This window comes from Podarcis vaucheri (genome assembly GCF_965113315.1).
Source record: "Podarcis vaucheri genome assembly, chromosome: 9".
NCBI classification, from domain to species: Eukaryota; Metazoa; Chordata; class Lepidosauria; order Squamata; family Lacertidae; genus Podarcis; species Podarcis vaucheri.
In genome coordinates, this window is record NC_138767.1 from 49,321,700 (window position 1) to 49,341,668 (window position 19,969).

The 19,969-nt window shown below is 40.2% G+C and overlaps 1 long non-coding RNA gene across 1 annotated transcript in view; it reads right to left on the minus strand.

Annotated features, from left to right (window-relative positions):
• Positions 1-19,969, minus strand: part of LOC309540468 — a 72,629-nt gene that overhangs the window by 44,085 nt on the left and 8,575 nt on the right. The gene's annotated exons all lie outside the window — the stretch shown is intronic.

Sequence of the window (19,969 nt, forward strand, 5' to 3'; positions counted from 1 at the left end):
TAACAAGAAAGCAAAAGGGGTAGCCACAAGCTGATAGGAAAAATGGAAGGAGGAATAAATGGAACAGCATTGCTCACCAAACCTGAAACAAAAACAAACCCTGTAATGTTATTAATTTATTTTATTTCATAAAATTTATACACCTCTTGATTGTAAAAATGAAAACCCTCCAACTGGTTTACAAAACAGATAATGCAATAAAATTACTGATCCAGAATTATTAGCAGTAATGAAAACACTGAAAAGTTAAAATCAGCAATAAACTAAAAAGGGATTTAAAACAAATCTATGTTCTACATATCTGGGTGGGCTTGTCTAAACAATCCTGTTCTAAGCAGGTGCCAAAAGAATACAGGGAAGGCGCCTGCGTGATATCAATAGACGGGGAGTTCCAACGTGTAGGTACTGCCACACTAAAAGATCCAAGTTCTTACAAACACAAAACAGGCATTATGTGGCACCAGTTCCACAGACTGAAGTAGTTGAGTGGGTGTAGATGGAGTTATCCCCCAGTGTCTTCCCTCTTTCACCTCTGAATGTCTTTACTCACAATTTTTGAGAGCTCAGATAATTTCTTACTACTGGGAATTGGCAGTGGTCTTGCCTGGCAGGCACCTCAGCAGTACTGTTGATACTTGATCGCCTCTCAGGAGATCTTCACAAAGGCGGCCCAAATCAGGACCCTTACAGTCCAGCTTCTCTTTATATTCCAACTGTGTCACCCCAATAGCAGACTCCATCTTGGATATGGAGCTGTGTACTTTGTTCAGCAACATACAAAGCTTAGGCCTCTTTCCCCACCAACCTCAGAAAATACACTTATAATTTGCCCTCTCCCTCCTGATCAAGGATATGATGGTTGCCTTGGTTATATAGTCTAGCCATCACCTTCTGTCCCCTTCTCCACATTGTAGTATTAGAATACCAAAATGGCAATAATCACAACTGGGTTGGGCATTGGGGCAATTGTAGTCTTGGATGGAGTCTTGCCTGTCCCTCCAAATGGGGTGTGTGTGTGTCCCATTAAAGGGATCCGGGGGAAGTTGCCATGTCCTCATGCCCAGGTGGGGGACCAGGGTCGATGGTACTTCTCCAGATGGCGGTCCCTTGGGGGGGGGTCACCCTATTTGATGTATGTCTTAGGAATCCCTGCACAGATTGACCTATGTGTATTTGATTGCCCCATGCTGAATCCAAACCTCTTTCATCTGTATTCAATTAAGTTGTGGCTTGTTTTGATCCAAACCAGTCTCAGTTGTCCTTTAATTCTCTGGAGGGTAGGGGACTTAGGGGCATGACACCTGGGCCTGCAACTCTCCGACTGGTTTAACGGTCAATCCATCTTCCTGGGGAAGATTCAGAGTAAGTAAGTACTTATTCACAGTTAAACTATGGAATCTGTTCCTACAAGATGTGGTGGTGGCCGCCAAGTTGAGTGGCTTTAAAGGGGGTTTAGACAACTTCATGCAAAGTAAGAATATCAACAGTCATTAGTCATGATGACCAATGTGTGCTACCTGCAGTATCTGAGGCTGTATACTGGGAGCATACAATTGTCCTCATGTGCTGCTTGTAGGCTTCCCTTAGGCAACTGACCACTCTAAAAACAACACTAAATATGCCTTTGTTCTGATCTCACAGGGTTCTTCTAATGTTCATAGGAAATGCAGATATGTTAAAATGAAAATGCAGATATGTTAAAATGAAAATGCAGATATGTTAAAATGAAAATGCAGATATGTTAAAATGAAAATGCAGATATGTTAAATGCAACGAAAAACAACTGCTTACAGTTGTTGCATGGAGGTGAGAAGTTATTGCAATGACCAGCTTATGTGTCTGCTGCCTGAAGTTTTTGAGGGAATCAGAAGGATGCTATACAGATGAGAATGAAGGTTTCACAGACCTTTTTTTTTGCTTTAGACTGCATATTTGACACTTGAGAGGAAGGATTGCTTTCTTGCATAGTGGGAAGGAAAAGGGGAAATGTAGGAAATGATTGCTACACTGAAGCGTCTCAGGGAAATGCTGGGCAACCAGTCATCTGGAAATAATCAAGTAAATATGTGCATTGTGTGCTGGAGCACTGATCAATTCAATATGCTCAGCTCAGTGATTGAGATCTTGCACAAAGAACGTATCTGATTAAGGCTGACACTGAAAAAATATCCAGAAAAGTATTGATCTCCCTTACATGATGCAGCTTCAATTGGTTTCCTTGTGCACTATTAAATGCATACCTTGTGGTGCTATTTTACATGTACCTTAACTGTTAAGGCTTAATGTACTATTTATAGCTGGGATATCGTATTTTTATTTGTAATTATATGGTGGTGCAGTTTCAGAGATTCAGTAGCAAATACAAATAAAGGCTGTTTTAACAGTTATGCACTCTGAGGACCGACCAAGTCTGATAAGAGACAGAAGACTTATGATCCAACATTCTGATGTTTGTTTTTGTTTTTTAAGCAACCATGGCTGGCAACCAAATTAGATCGGGGGCATTATGCAGGCAGAGGGTTTTTTGTTTGTTAAAAAAAAAATACTACCCTTTCCTGGTTCCATTTTCCTAAATGAAACTGGCCTCCATAGCTGCTATTTGCCTCACTCAGAAAAACATTTATATACCCTTTTGTTTTCTCCAGATGACCAAACAGGAGTTCCAGAAATATGCCTATTAATTAGATCAGAAAAACACTACAGGGGAAGGGAAGATCCCATTCCTCCAGTGCCATAGCCCTGAGCCATTCTTTTTTGGGTGGCTATGGGTCAGGTGGTGGGGTTGTTGTTTAAAAAATCTGACCCTGGCTATCCTGTCTCATATATTATTTGACTACCACCATTATCTAGCTTTGAAACATGTAGAATGGTTAGTACAGCAGGACATCCCAACAACCAAAGCATCCAACTCATACACATTCAAAGGGATGAAATTAGAAAAAAATTTGAGGTGAAAGCAAAATGACTTTTCTTCTATGAGTATTTTGTCTGGTTATGAAGAAAACAAAGCCTGGTGGATTTCATCTTGGATCCACCAAAATCAATGAAGGTTGCAGTTGGGACCGATGAATGGATTTCTTTCATCAGAGTCAACATAAAGGAGAGAACACAGTGAAAATCATGAAGAGATAGTTTCAAAGATTGAATCGGTTATTGTATTGGTTCTGAGTTAACGTACTCCCTGTGTTTTTCTAATCCAGACAGAGGACATAGTCATAAAATGACAAGAACGTACAAATATATCCAAAATGTGAATATGCCTCCGTAAGCACATATGAAGTGCTTGTTTATCTTTCACTGTAGGCTGATCCAAGTTACCACCCCAAACACAGGAATTAAGCCAGTAGGAGGTTATCTTAACCAGGTCAGACAATTTGTTTAGCTTGGTGTTGTCCACTCTAGCCAGCAGGATCACAGGAAGAAGGGTCTTTCCTATTACCTGCTATTGTGTCCTTTTTTTAGATGGAGATGCCTGAGATGGAACCTGGGATCTTCTGGATGCAAATCCTGTCCTCTGCCACTGACTTATGATCCCTCCACCCAAAATTCTCAAAGTGTATACCAGAGCAAACCAACATGCCATAAGAGAATTGCTAGCATTTTTTGTTTTTAAAATGTATATCAATTGGACCTGTTCTAGAGTCAAGGGGTTTCCTGGTCAAGTGGCACCTTCTTAGGTCTCCTACCTAGCCAACCCACCACCACCGACATTTGGGAAACACTTGCCTGCGAGCTCTTCAATTGGAGAACCGCCTTTACCAGAGGTGTCATGGTCTTTGAAGACGTCTGAACTCAGGATGAAAGGGAGAAACATGCTAAGAGGAAGGCACGTTTGGCAAACCCTCACTATGATCAACTCCCACCCGGAAACCTATGTCCCCACTGTGGAAGGACGTGTGTATCCAGAATTCGTTTCCTCAGTCGCTTACAGACTGAGGGTGTATGTACTCGTAAGCACAGAGTAGAGGCAGAATCCATTCTTCATTCCTATTAAGTGATTATTCCCGTAATGTACCATCAGAACCAGAGAGACTAAACTTAATACAGTTTCTAGGTTTTTCATTCATTTTCTTCTACCAGCTTTAGGAAGTGATTATGAAAAACCTTTTGAAAGAAGTACCATCAAATATGCAATTCATTTTAACAGCCGATTCAGATTTATCCCTTTCCACTAAATCTTTTTCCAACTTTTTTATACTGTTTTTTGCCTGTCAGATTCTTGTCTACTTCTAGTAAATTTTCATTTTATTTTTCAAAATCATTTTTTAAAAGAAACATCTATGGACTCACTTTAAGACCTTTTTTCCTGTTAATAAAACCATATTCTAACAATTCTTCATATGGTATGCAAAAAGGATATGAATCACTGATTAGAAAATGCATGCTATATTTGATAAGAGTCAGACTTATGTAATTTTCCCCAAATCCCATTACAGTCTTAAACTTGTTAATTCTGAGGAAAACAAGTTTAATAGATTTTGGATTGAAATAATCTATGAGTAATGTCAGATAAATTGTGAGCATGTGTCCTGGGATAAAAATTGGATACAGTTAAAGCACAATAATTTCTAGGATTTGCATCTTGAGAAAGTTAATCTCTAAAAAGAAATTGAGCCGAACAGACAATTTGTCAAATCTGTGTGGAGTACTTAAATCATGTAAAAAACAAAACACACACCTAATAGTAAAAGAAGTATAAAATGCTATCCCAAACTAGTGCTACATTAAATGTGTCCAAACCAACTTTACTCTGTATCCAGATTAGAGGATCTGTGTGGTCCAAGCTGGTCAAACTCACAAGTGGGCTTATTCCTATGCAAGGTGCTCCAGCTGACTATTTCATACGTACAATGAACTGAAAGGACCAATGTTCCTAATAGTAACTCAATGACTAAATATGATGAACCTTGTGAAGAACCTAGCAACTCTCTAAGGAAGTACACTTGCTGTGCAAACCTGAAACTGATGCTTTAATCACTGATGGAGTTTATGAATGCACAGGCATTTCTCTGGAATTGTGTTTTTCAGTTAACTGAAAAAGAAGAGCAGTGCTCAGTTTGATAAAAACAACTGACTTCATTATTTGCATTTATAAGTTTGAATTTTATCTGTCTATAGCTATCTATCATCTATCTATCTATCATCTATCTATCATCTATCTATCTATCTATCTATCTATCTATCTATATCTATCAATCATCTATCCATCTATCCATCCTGCCCATAAAACTCAAGATTCAAACATGGTGACCCTCTCAATGGATTGCTGGAACCAAAACATTTATGGCACCTTACAATCTTGGCACATCCTTCACTGATCAGAGGTAGACAACTGTGCAAGGCTTCAAACATTCTTTTGGTAATATTGACCCTAATCAGCACCTAATCCATCACACAGACTTGGGACATATAAGGTGAAAGTCCAGAAACACCAACAGTTTGACCTGACTTGGCCAAACACATTTGTAATCTGAGTGCTCTATTTGATCTTTCAAACTTGTGGCCAGTCTTGTCATCTTTGTTTGCCTTGTATGTAACCTCCCTTCTTACATCTTTTAATTGGAAAGCAGAATAATTTGTTGAGAGAAAAATCTACTGAGAGTGAGAGTGAGAATAAGCTTCTGTACTCCAAAGTAAAGAACTACTGGTGCCATAAATCACTGACCTTTACATTTATTTGCTTCAGACTTTGAAGCTCTCTTTGCTAAAAACAGAATTCAATTAAGAGAGCCATTTTTAACTTTATGACTAGAAATGAAAATATTTTCCACACAAAATCCCATCTACAGACCAAAAGCTCAAATGAGCTCATAGTGCATTCACACTGTGATGAATTCTTAAAAATAATAAACTGAAACTTGTAGTTCTTTCCATCTTAATTAGAAGAGTCTCTGAATGCCATGGTTCATTTTAATTTATCAACACAGTATATCTATTTGAGGGAGAAAAGTAGCTGCTTATATATTTCCTTATTCTTCCAGACAAACTATGAAAACTCCACATCATATCAATAAGAGATAAAGAGTCAAATAACTCAGGGAAGGAAGAAACACAAGAAGGATTGATACCCAAGGTTGAAGTTCAGGAGGAGTAGCATAGTATGAATACTGTCCATGAGACCATGAGCAACAGGTGTACTGTGTAAGTTAATGTTAAACACACACAGCCAACCAGAGATCAGCCCATTATATTTCTTCTTTGAACAGCCAGTCCTTAGCCAGGATTGCTGTGAAAGCCAATCATCGAATAAGTTTCTGTTCTACTGCATAGTCAGAATAAATATTTGGTCTATGCAACTGCAAAACCTGGTACAAAGTGCAGATTTAGCACCTTAATAAACCTCAGCTTTCATGTTTGTTAAGAAAATAAACTTCAAGCTTGTATTGATGCAAAGATAGTGCTCAAACAGCATTGGTATTCCTGGTGCAATCTCAGAAACCTAGGTGAGTGGTCTGAGCAGGATTCCAGTAGTCACAGCCTTAGATCGCATCTAGTCCACATGGCTAGAAGAAGAAAGAATTCCACATATGCACACTTGGGCAAATTGGTTTGATTTGCATTCTTCTTCCTCTTCTGGTTACTTTGACTCAGCATTTTGATTAAAAAACCCCAACACATCACAGAGGACAGAGCACTGATTTAAGAAGGCTCTGTTCTTTTACCCTTCATGTTCCTACATAGCTGATTATGTTGAAAAATGGATGTTGAGTCTCAGGATAAAGCTGCCACAGAAAGTTTGCAATTACCCAGTTCAGTAAATGAATCTGTCAAGCTGCTAATATTTTGAATGTTAAAGGTGATATATATTTCTTTTAAAGCTCTACTGGGTACATTAATTTTTATGTAGTATGTGTGCAAGTCTGCAGTTTATATACAGAGGGGGTGGGAGGCGGAGGAGGAGCATTATTAGGAAGTGGGCTGAGCACCAAACCTTTTGCACAAGACCTTAGATATTTTGTCTTTCCCTCCCCTGTAAAAAACACAATTTTTGTTTTACTTATATGGCAGCATTCACTCCGAAAGGCAGCCAGAATGTGCATCCTTACATCTATATTTTACCATATGCAAATTTAATGAGTCTTTTTTTATTTCATATTTTAAGAATCTGAGTCTAAAGCAGAAATCAATGCCCCTGCCAGCTGCTTTGGCATATGTACTGAAATCCTTAATGTGAAGCTATAACTCTCAGTGAACTCTTGATGATTACTGTGAACTGACCCAACTGACTAGACCACCCATCCAAGCAGCCTTGTCTTGGGCCTATTCTTTTAATACTTCCTTGCAAAGATTTTATATGGTTGTCATTTCCCATCAAAATTAAAACCCCTTCTTCCTCTGTTTTCCCCTTCAACAGGATTTTTTTTGTTTCATTTACATGTTGTTTGTTTCACTTTACATGTTGCAGCTGCTGGGATATGTTTTGGTTCCTTGAAAACATATTGTAGGGCAGGTGTGATTTTTAAAATATACCTTTAGGCAACATCCTCCTTTGCTTTTAAATTTGCAGGACAGTGTAAATGAATGCAGCATTTAGAATAGAGCAGACGTTCCCAACCTGGTGCCGCAGAATTGCCAGTATTGCTAGCTACTACAGTCACTGCTCAGGGATGCTTAAGTTGTAGTCCAAAATATCTGAAGGATACTAATGGGAAAGGATGGAGCAGACCTTTCTACAGTGTGTGATAGTAGGGGCAGGGTGTTAGCAGTGATCCAAAGTGATTATGAAAACAGTGGTGTGACACGTGAGACCTTATTTTCTGCTGTCAAGTATTTGTGGGAGAGAGGAAAACTATGCTTTCACAACAGAAGCTGACCTGTTACTCATCAAGAGTTAAAACATCCACAAGCATTCCATGACATCATAGCAGCTGAGCCAATGGCTGGAAGAAGCTTCACATAGAAATGCATACCCTAGAACCCCTTGGCACATGACAATATAGATGGCTTAAATAATGCCCACGTTTCCACCATTTGGATCTATACTTTTACTGTATTGTGATATTAAAAAAGGTAAAGGACCCCTGACAGTTAAGTCTAGTTGCAAATGACTCTGGGGTTGCGGCGCTCATCTCGCTTTACTGGCCAAGGGAGCAGACATTTGTCCGCAGGCAGTTTTTCTGGGGCATGTGGCCAGTATGACTAAGCCACTTCTGGCAAAACCAGAGCAGAGCACAGAAACGCTGTTTACCTTCCTGGTGGAGCGGTACCTATTTATCTACTTGCACTTTGACGTGCTTTTGCACTGCTAGGTTGGCAGGAGCTGGGACCGAGCGATGGGAGCTCACCCCGTTGCTGGGATTCGAACCTCCAACATTCCAATCAGCAAACCCTAGGCTCAGTGGTTTAGACCACAGCGCCACCCGTGTATTGTGGTATATTTCCTTTATTAAAGCATTTGTTTCTCCAAGAGTGGGGGGGATACTTGCTTACAGCATCAAATAGTTTTACAGCCTCAAATTTCAAGCTGTCCATTTTACTGCTGGGAACTATCATCATATTAGCTGCAAATAAGAATAACTCAGCATTCTTGGCAACCCTGTTCTACTACTATAGATATTTCCATTTATAGAAGGATTGTACAACCAAAGAACATTCCTACTGTCAAATCTTTAGAGCGATACCATCAAAACTACTACTATAAGAGTCTTTTCTTCTTTATAACCTGCTCCTCATTAGAAGACTTCCATGAAGTTTGCACAAAGCAGAGTACTCTGGCAACTAATGCTACCTTTTGTTGTTGCTGCTGTTGTTATAATTTGTATGCTGCCCTTCATCTGTAAATCCCAGGGTGGTTCACAACATAGACATACATAATGAAACACAAAATACAGAATAAAAACAAGAGCAACCCCCCCCCCACAAACCAATAAACCCTCATCCCTCACCCCCTCCCACAAACACAATTAAAAGGGTATAGGATGTTAATCAGCCAAAGCCCTGGTTGAAGAATTCACCTGGTGCCTAAAGGTGTATAATGAAGGCAGCAACCAAACCTCCCTAGAAAGAGCATTCCACAAACATGGAGCCACTGCAGAAAAGGCCCGTCCTCATGTTGCCACCCTCTAGACCTCTTGTGGACAAGGCATACAAATAAGGGCCTTAGGTTAGGATAGAAGAGTCTAAGTAGGTTCATATGGAGAGAGGCAGTCCTTGAGGTATTGCAGTCCTGAGCTGTTTAAGGCTTTATAGGTCAAAATCAGAGCTTTGAATTGAGCCCAGAAACTAATCGGCCACCAGTGCAGTCAGGCCAGGATTGGTGTAATATGCTCAAACCATCTTGCCCTGGTGACTGATGAATTCTCTACCAGCTGAAGTTTCCAAATCATCTTCAGAGGCAGCCCCACGTATAACACTTTGCAGTAATCTAATCTAGAGGTTACCAGATCATAGACAACAGTATGTCTGTTAGTCTATCCCTGTCCAGATAGGGGCACAGCTGAGCCACCAGCCAGAGGTGGTGAAGGCACTCCATGCCACTGAGGCCACCTGAGCCTCAAGTGACAGCAAATGATCCAGAAGTACCCACAAGCTGTATACTTGCTCCTTCAGAGGAAGTATAACCCTCTTAAGAGCAGGCAGCCTCCTGTCTATCTGGTCTAGGGAACCACCCACTAACAGTGCCTCAGTCCTGTCTGGATTGAGCTTCAGTTTGTTGGCTCTCATCCAGAGAGCAAGATAATGATCCAGCACATCCACTGCCACACTTGCAGGTGTGGAAGAGAAGTAGAGCTGTATGTCATCAGCATATTGCTGACAATGTACTCAAATGCCCTGGATAACCCCACTCAAAAGTTTCATGCAGATGATAAACAGCAGAGGGGAATAAAACTGAGCCCTGAGGAACCTCATATTGGAGGCTTCACAGGGCTGAAGAACACTCCCCCAGCATGATCCTCTGGAAACATTCATCCAAGTATTGCCACCCATCCATAACTTGGGCAGCTGCTTGAGAGGGATGCCATGATTAATGGCGGAGGAGTTTGGATTTGATATCCCGCTTTATCACTACCCGAGGAGTCTCAAAGTGGCTAACAATCTCCTTTCCCTTCCTCCTCCACAACAAACACTCTGTGAGGTGGGGCTGAGAGACTTCAAAGAAGTGTGACTAGCCCAAGGTCACCCAGCAGCTGCATGTGGAGGAACGGGGAAGCGAACCTGGTTCACCAGATTACGAGTCCACCGCTCTTAACCACTACACCACACTGGCATTGAAATCCACTGAGAGGTCACGGAAAATTATCAGGGACACATTTCCCCTGTCTCTCTCTCCCAACAGAGGTCATAATTCAGGGTGACCAAAGTAGTTACTGTGCTGAAACCTGGCCTAAACCCTGATTGAAATGCATCTAGAAAATCAGTTTCCTTCAAGAGTGCCTGGATCTGCTCTGCGACCACTTGCTTAAGAACCTTGCCCAAGAAGGGAAGATTAGCAGCTGGATGGCAGGTAATTAGATTTTCCAAATCTCATACGCTCTCTTTCTTCTTTCTGATAGTGGAATGAAGCCTTTGCAAAATATAGGCTCTATAGGAGCTTGACAGTGCTTGATATATCAAAAAAATATTTTACACAATGCTTCTTGACCTTTTGGCTAAGATCTAGTGTAGTGAAATAAGGAATGACATATTGTTTGCTATTGAAGCTTTCAAGAGCAATGCATAAATATAAATTCTATGTTATTTCCCCCCTGAAATCTACTAATTCTTCAGCTTGAATTTGAAAGTACTATAATTTCAATATGGAATGGGCTGGCACAAGACCTGTCAAAAGGTGTAACAACAAGGGTTATAACAAAAGATAGGGACTCCCTACTTAAATCAGGATAGAGTCAGGAAAGGACTCTACTCACCCAAATCAATTTCCTGCCTTGATCTCTGATCCCTCCTCCTATTTCACACTCCTGCACATCTCTATCCATGTTTATGGTCCTTCATATTATGGTGATGGGTGGAAGTGTTCCTCTTTAACTCTATTTTCTGAGAAAGCTGCTGCCCTTTCCTACAGTGCAGATTGACTGAACAACATTTATTCCTTTCATCTTGGAGGCTAGACCACCATAACGGAATCAATAGTTCATTGAGGATTTTTTTTTAGATTTAGACATTGCTATCAGTGTAATAGCCAAGGAAGGTTTTCTCAGTAAGATTAGTTGTTTTATATATATATATAATTGCACTGAGATGAGGAGGTTTAGATTTTTTTCCTTTGAGGTGTATGGAAGGAGAGAGGTAGCACAAACTATGTAAGATTGCCTTTCACAGACAACTTGCAATATGTCAGATCAGTACTGGCTGTAAAGCAGCACATGTATAGAATAACAAGTTGAAAGCACTAAAATATGGTTATAGAAGTCAGCGGCAACATTCATATCAGAGTCCGCCCATGCAATGATTCTTATCTTTACATGTATAATCTGCAAATGGATTTTTATTAAAACTGGCCTCAGATCCTTAAGGCATGTAGGAAAACTATTATATATCATAAATAAAAATTCCCTGGAGATAGTAATTTAAAAATGGGCAAAAGAATATTTCTATACTTGATTTCCCAAAGTATAAACAAACAGATGGAACTTTTTTTTAACATTGGAAAAATTTGTGTAAAGATAGCATTTTGCCCTATGCTGTAGTCTCATAAATATTCATTGTAGAAACATTGTTGTTTTCTAAGTAACAAATGGGAGCACAGGACACAAGAAGTTTCCTTCAGAGTTTACTTCAGATGGCCTTTCAAAGTATGTTGTGGTTACTTACAGACAGCCAGTGTCCAAAAATGTTGCACTCCAGGTCACAAATATTTGGCTGAACAAAATGAAGCAATGTTCTCCCTTTAATGATCTCTCTCTGATTGCAATAATTTGTCAGAGTGCATCCAGTAATTTATAGGAAATATTCTAAGCATTTGTTTTCAATTCAGATTTGCACTGATTTTAGTAGAAAGCTGAAATGGCTCTATTAATTAAAGCTCTTTCATTCTTTCATTGACCTTTTGCAACCAGGGAGTGTACAAACTTGACATATAGTTAAAAGAAATAATGACTCTAAGACAGCTAGGAGTAGCTGGGACTGTAGGAGCTGACGCTTTATGACAGTGAACAGAGATGTGGTCTGATGGCCATATAGCAATTTTCTTAAAGGTAAGCAGATTTTTGCCTAGGAACTGTGTGTGTGCCTCCTTGGCTTTCAAGATAGGAAAGTGTTCATAATAAAGCCTAGTAAATTCAGATGGGCAGGACATGAAAAAAGTTCATCAGCATGTAATTATGTCTACAAGCAACATTATTCACAACTAGAAGAACTGTCATAGACATAATTCAGGTGAGCAGAAGCCTGAAGGAGCATCTCCCCCTCCATCATTCAGCCTGGACACTGAGGTCCACTTCCAAGGGTCTTCTAGCAGTTCCCTCACTGCGAGAAGTTTCAGGGAACCAGGCAGAAGGCCTTCTTGGCAGTAGTGCCCTCCCTGTGGAATGCCCTCCCATCAGAGGTCAGGGAGATAAAGAATTACACAACTTTTAGAAAACATCTAAAGGCAATCCTGTTCAGGGAAGTTTTTAATGTCTGACATTTTATTATTTTTTTATATTTTGCTGAAAGCTGCCCAGAAGTTTAAGAGATAAAATTACTATTATTATTATGCTGTACCAAGGTGCATCATAAAGGATGTACGAGAAGTGGTTTAAAAGCAAAACAAAGCAAATTATCTTTCATAAATGTGCCCAATATTATTTTTAAGGCAGTGTGTCTCCTTGACTGTCCTAAGGGGAGCGTTACAATATGTTACATCTAATAGTAGAAAACGGGGATACATCTTCCATTTTAAATGCAACATCTAAGATCTCAGTGAAATTGTCCTGTCCTAGCTGGGTCCTAGGTTGCAGGGAATCTTCCAGATAACCAAGGCTATCTATTGTGGGCATAGGCAACAGCAATAACATCCATTGTGCAATTCCAGTCAAGCAGCGGTTCCAGCAAGGGCTTTGGCAAGGGGCACTCCAGATTCCAGGCCCAGATAAATAGCCAGTCACGATTGAGTACAAGACTCAGTATGGATAGCAAGATGTTGTTCCAGAAGTTCTGCCACATTGAGGTGTTTAAGCCACAGCTGCCGGACTCCAACCTAGGCCCATCTGCAGTCTTTTAGAGGTTTCTGCAAAGAGTTATGCTCACGAGAGCTCCAGATCATCCTTTCCTAGATGTTCTCAAAGAATCATCATCTGGCAGGGGCACGACATGTATGTTATTGTAGACCAAACTCCCTCTGGAGATTTGGCTGATGCTATCGCTGTTTAATTTTAGTCAGCAACTGAAAGCCTGCCTTACCATCAGGTTTTTCCATGAATAGTGATGCCTAGGCAGCAGGGAAAATGATAGATGGTTTAATCTTTATACTGCTGTTCTTAAATCTTTTATTATTGACGGTTTTATGCATCTGTTCCTGTAACTTGCCCTGGCATCTTCAGATGTAGGAAGGATACAAGCTTTAAAATTAAACAATTAAAAAAACAAAACACATTTCCTTCAAATTATAGATATTTTTTTCTGCAGACTTCAATAATGTTGCTGACATTCACAGTTGCTTAATATTTCTGCAGAAACAGAATGTCACAATCATATAGTGGCGAAATCTAGGCTTCAAAGTGTATCCAGGAATGAAATTTATGCAATAACACAGTACTGTCACATTCTGCTGATAATTTGCTGGTGTCCACTGGGGAGTAAACATTCTTGCAGACACAGTGAAATGTGGCTTATTACCACCCAACCCTGAAAATCTGAGCCTTCAAACTCAATGCCCTAATGATGAACTATCACCCCGTTTTCCTCAATGTCCTCAGACAATGCTTATACATCAGGAACAGAAGGCTTAGCTTAGTCACGTCTGACTGAAGTGGTGGTTTGAGAGAGACAGCACGCTCAGGAAATTAGTAAGATGAAAGAATGCATTTCATGTCGGGGTTGCTGGTACAAGGCTGACTCATTTGGAAGTAGCTAAAATACTTAATACAGAAAGCTGCTAGGTAGCTACTGAGAGGGAATGGGGTGGAGTCAGTTGGACTTCCTTTCAGTTCCTTAGTGTTCATGTCCTGAACGGCATCCCTGTGAAAGGTGATGGCCTCTTAGAGCAGATGCAGACGTTGCTGAACTTCAAGTCCCATCAGCTCCTGCCAACACAGCCAATGGTCAGCCACAGCCTAGAAGTGGAGCCTCCTCTAGGACTCTATGCCCCTGCCATAATGTGTAATGTGATGCAGTACTTCATTATTCCATATCTCATGGAGCATTTCCACACCAGGTAGAAGAAAAGCCACAAGGACTGTCTATAGCTCAGTGGTAAGAGTGCATGCTGTCCATGCAGAAGGCGATTGGCTCAATCCTCATATGTCTCTCTTTTTGATAGCTGTCCCCCATCCTGGTTTTAGAGTCCATGACCAGAGAGTCCAAACCCCTTTCCCATTTTTATGTTGGTAAGAGTGTGTGTGTGAGAGAGATTCCCTCCAGCCTTGGGCATTATCCAAGGGTGTTGTTAATGATGTGTGACAAGTGTCTTGAAAGTGCTGAACAGTTTGATAACCAGTTTGGAGTTTTTCCACAAATTCCTTATACTTTCAGGAAAGGAGCTTTCATGGGCAGTTTTAATTAGAAACTGAGGGGGTCTGATTTTTTCTAAAGGCCGCTCTGCAAGTGAACACACTTTATAAATGTTTGCTTGGGTTATTCACATCCCATCACAGGCTTTGTCCTTAACTGGCGGCCAGGCCGTTCTTTTCCCAAATGAACGTCTCACAGCAGCAGTCACAATTACAAAAGAGCAAAAGCATTCCCAGAGGTTAATTATTTTTTTAACTCAAAACAGTCAAGTGGATTCTTTATTCCCATGTTTTTTTTAAAAAAAAACTTCCCGCTTGGAACGATAAGTAGCATTAGCTCCCCACCATGTTGCTGCAAAATGCCTCACTCTGCTTGAACCTTCAGTATAATCAGGACAGCAGAGAACATTTTAATGGCTAATACATTGTGTTGGATACAAATGCAAAGCACTCCATCAATTTCCATTGCAGTTTCTAGGATAAATTGTTGTATCCAACAGTTCACACATTTTGGGGAACATTTTCTGAAATGTTGTACATTGTACCTTTTACACAAGTTTGTGTTAATGAAGTTGCTTCTTACCCCTTTCTCTATAATTTAGTTCTGTCATTTCACACTTTTATCATTCACATGAATTGGATGCAGCAGTTATATAATATTTTGACGAATGCATAAAGATTGGGTGACGGGGCCAGAGAAAATGATCTGCCATTACTTCCACCTGTTTGTACCTATGATCACATGCACAGAACTTCTCTCTCATTAAATCAACTAAGCCATAAGCTGCTTGCAGTCTGATCTAGTTGCCACTATACTGGCCTGCAAAGCTCAAGGAAGAAACAGTTACAATAAAGAACAGAAATTCTGCTTTTGTGAGGTTCCCCCTGCCCATTATATTTGTTCTGTTTTCAAGTTATGAATGCTGGATGATCAGGGCCACAACAGCAATAACAGAAAATTCACTCCCATTGTTCTACAAAAACTATTATCTGTGCACAGGTTCTGTCCAACACTTGAGCTTCTATGCTGAATTCAACCAGGCTTGACTTGAATATGGAATGAATATTGCACTGTTTATTTTCTAAATAAGTGTCAAGAAATTAGACAGGGGCTAGACATTTACTTAATGTAAACCATACAGGAAAGCTGAGATCTTCACCTTTTACAGAATTTGGATATTCCTCTTTACACACGCCAGATGCATTATCCAGTCTCCACCTCCTGCCTGCCTTGAATTAATCTGACATTATTGAATACACATTTGATACTCATTTCACAGAATGCTGTGTTTCCCTTTTCCATTTGCAGTCGCTGCAGGTTTATTAAATCCATATACATTGAGGTAATAGAGCATTGTCCAAATGTGCTAATGCCCTCCCCATACTATTAATGAGTCCAAATATCAACTTAATATTGAAGGAGGCTGTGTCTCTGTGGAAATTTATTAACCAATGAAGAGTCATTAACCAAATATGAGCATGCGGAAGGGCAGGGGAAATTAAACTGATACTGTCTGTTATGGGCCAAGCAAGGGGGGTGAGACTCATTTTGTGTGTTCTACACCTTGTATTTCCCTTTTATACAACTATTGAAATATTTGAGGCATGATGCTTTGTCCTGCTGCAAGTTAAGAATGGGGCTGAAAGTTGACCACAAGCAAATATTATCTGGTGGTTCTTGATTGCACAATAAAAGACACCAATGCTAAGGTTGCTATATTTCAGTTCCATAAATTGGCTAGTCCAGTCTCCACATTATACCAAAATGGCAGACTGCCACAGAATGTTGAGAGTTAGTTCTACTGATTATTCAAGAGCTGCAAATAGGCTGAAAAACCAGCAACTCCTCGAGCATGTAGGTGTGGAAGGAACAGTAGAAACATCAACTGGACCACAAGAAGGCAAACAAATGAAGAGAAAGGCATTTTTTATTTTTGGGCAATTGACAAACATCCTTCTCACACAGCCAGAGCTTAAACACAAGCAGAAGAAGACACGTTACCCCTCTGGGGATGGGAATTCAACCTCACAGCAGGTAGTTTGTGGGGCCAAAGACAAGTTATGTGTCCTACTCTTCCCACTCTTATTCCCCAAGATTCTTGTCACTAACCTTCAGTATCTGATCAGTCAGAGACCTTTCAAAGATCACCACATATCCAGAGGGTTAAATACACTTTTTTTAAAAGAGACCCTCAAAACGGACTCTTCTTCATTTTTTATCTGTCTGACACATCAACTGATATCCTGACTCATCCTCTCATGTTCTAACATTCCTCTTGGCATGGTGATTTCAATTCCCCATTCTGACTTGATCATCTGTGTTTCCATCCTGTTCTGCTTAACACGTGTGCCCAAATGTGCTAGAACATTCTCATAACCACAGCTGTTCATGCCCTTATATTAGCTTTGGGGTAATTTTCAAGTTCTCTTGCTAATGATCTCCTTTTCAATTTAATTAGGTTCATTCAACAATGGACAATGTTTGTATCCTTCAGCATCTGGACAACCCTGTTTCTACCAACAGCAATGACTAATGTTCAATTTAACTTTAAGATACAAGACTCTGGCATTCAAATAATTTCAATCAATAATATTTTTTTTTTTTGGGGGGGGTCCTCAGGGTCAATCTCCCATTGTCACCTTATTCCCTGTTACCTAGTTCTGCCCTATTCAGCTAAATCCATTTACAATCCTTCCTTGCTATAAGCAACCTTATAATGCTCAGACAACCTGAACCTTTAAATTAATAAATTGGTAAATTTAAAACTCCAACAGGAAGGTCTGTGGTTCACAGGTAGAGCAACTGCTTTGTATGCAGACAGTCTCAGCCTCAATCCCTGGTATATCCAGTAAGGCTAGGAAAAACTGAAATTAGGGATTCGAATTTGGGAGACCCACTGTCAGTAATTAGCACAGCACCTTATAGACAGAACCACTGACCTGATTCCTGTGTTCCTATGCACTACATGTTGTCTTTCTGACCATGGTCATGGATGTGTACCATTAGAGAAAAGACAATGCATCCGTTCCTCATGCAGAGATTTACTTTCTGAGCCATAAAGGATGACAAACTAATGAAATTTCAGCATGGCATCCCAAAAAGCAAAAAATGGCAAAGGTGGGCAAGCTCTAGCTCTCTCTCTCTCTCAGTAACTTTGGACTAACTGGGTAATGATTCAAACGCCGTCACCCCCATGGACATTTCCCTTTTCTAAAATAATGTTTGCCAATGCTTTGAGTTCTGCCACATGGAACTGGTGCTGCAATTTGCCTTTATAGACTCAGCCTTTTACAACTGGCAAATAGCAGAAAGACAGGAAGGGACATAAAACTTCATTAGTCGAGCAACCTATATATGTGGTGGGTTGTGTAGCCTTTCCCAATATGGTGTGCTCAAGAGGTTTTGGACTACATCTCCTCTCAGCTTCACCCAGCATGGACATTGGAGTCCAAAATACTTGGAGGGCACCACTGAAGGGGGCTAAGTCCATGCCCCTATCACCAAGGAAATCAAATACGAGTAGAATCATAGAATTGTAGTGTTGGAAGGGACCACAAGGGCCATCTAGTCTAACCCTTGTCATGCAGGAATCTTTTGCCTAATATGGGGTTCAAACCCATGACCCTGAGGTTAAGAGTCTCATGCTCTTGTAAGTGCTGTAAGATCAAGCTACCACAGGAAGTCTTCAACTTAAGGGGTAAATCTATAGTTACACTTACACACACGAACACACACACACACACACACACACACACTTTTTTGGGGCAAGTCTGAAAGCGTGAAGGGTCACATTTGGCTTAGCATGCTTAAAATTCTCCCTATGATCATGAATAATGCATGACTGGGGTCTCCCTTCATGGCATGTAAATTCCAAGTGTGTTCAGCAAATAAAGGAAGTGTTATAGTAACCGAACATGCTGGATGCTGTAATTGCTAGGGAATTTCACTACAGGTGGAATTCTAGCCATATTATGCTGTTCATCATAGGTGAAAAGAAGCTGCAGATGTTTAATGGTTCCTACTAAAAGTCTGTTCTGTTCAGTGCCAGAGTCCTGCGTTGCCTTTAGGCATCATTAGGCTTTTGCAGAGGCCTTTAGGTGCTATCATGTGCCTAGGGTCTCATAGGTGTGCACCAGGTAGCGATGTGCCAAAATCTGTCTTTAATTTCTCATAAATTTTCTTCCCCTGCAGATGATGCTTCCATTTTTCTGTCACTTTTTCAGAGTACTTTAAAATTTATAAAGGAGGGTGGTGGTGGAGAGAGCTTGGTTGTTGCAAGGTGTGTGTGTGTTGCAAGGTTTGTCTGCTTCTCTTTCCAGTAAACATTTCTCTAGCATGCTGTAGTCTCCGCAGGTGTCCAAGCTTCCCAATTTGAGAAAGCCCCATGGGAGTAGTTCTCATTAGGTCTTCCCCTGGGCTTTAACTGAAGTAGGGGCACCTAGGAAGGCTGCAGAGTGCAGACCACTAAGTGAAATGATTTGCAGAATGAAGTAAGGGACATTCAAAAACACTCCTTTGCCACCTCAAAAGTATGGTAAGCACAACAACCACTCCCTGAACCTCACCCATGCACGTTTCACCATTTCCCCTCCTTTATAAATGCAATTTCTAATGCAGCTGGATCTGTTTCAACAAAGTAAGGCATTCATGCCAGCCTGCTTTCAGGAAACATCTTGGAGTAAACAGCCTAAATATTTTAAGTGTGGGTGTGTTGCTAAACAAAACTTCATAAACAAAATGCAAATAGATGACTGCATTTAATTTGCTGTGATAAAGATCTTGAGGATTATATTCATAGCCAGCATTTAACAACTGTCCTTATAAGGCACAAAGGATAGGAAGCATGATTCAAATGTCTCCAGAAATGTAGTCATCAATGGTCAGATGTTTGCTGCTTTCAAGGACATTGGCTAAAGAAAGCAAAAAATTCAAAATCTATCTATTAGATAGCTGTTTGACTTCACCAGTGGTCCTTGTGGGTTTCAAAACATTCCAAGAAGTATTAGAATAAGATTAACTATATAAAAACTTATCTGGCTAAAGACTAGAGACTAAAAGCTAAGTATAAACAAACTGCAGACTTCAGAGCTCAAAGGAGATGCAGCTTTCTCGTAGCCATCTTGCCCCTTCCACACACATCCCGCAAGTGTTCTCAGCTGTAAACAACTCGGACTACATGGTATTTTAAATATAATTAGTAAGTATTGATTTAGAAAGCAAAGTCGTGATTGAAAATTATTTAGGTTTTGTCTCCCACACTGGTGTGTGTACGCACAACCACATCTTATAGGAACAAATGCTCTATTAAGAGTTTTGGATGAAAGACAATTTCCGTTTTCAGAGAAAAAATGCTATTCTTGAAATGCCCTCAACATTTTAA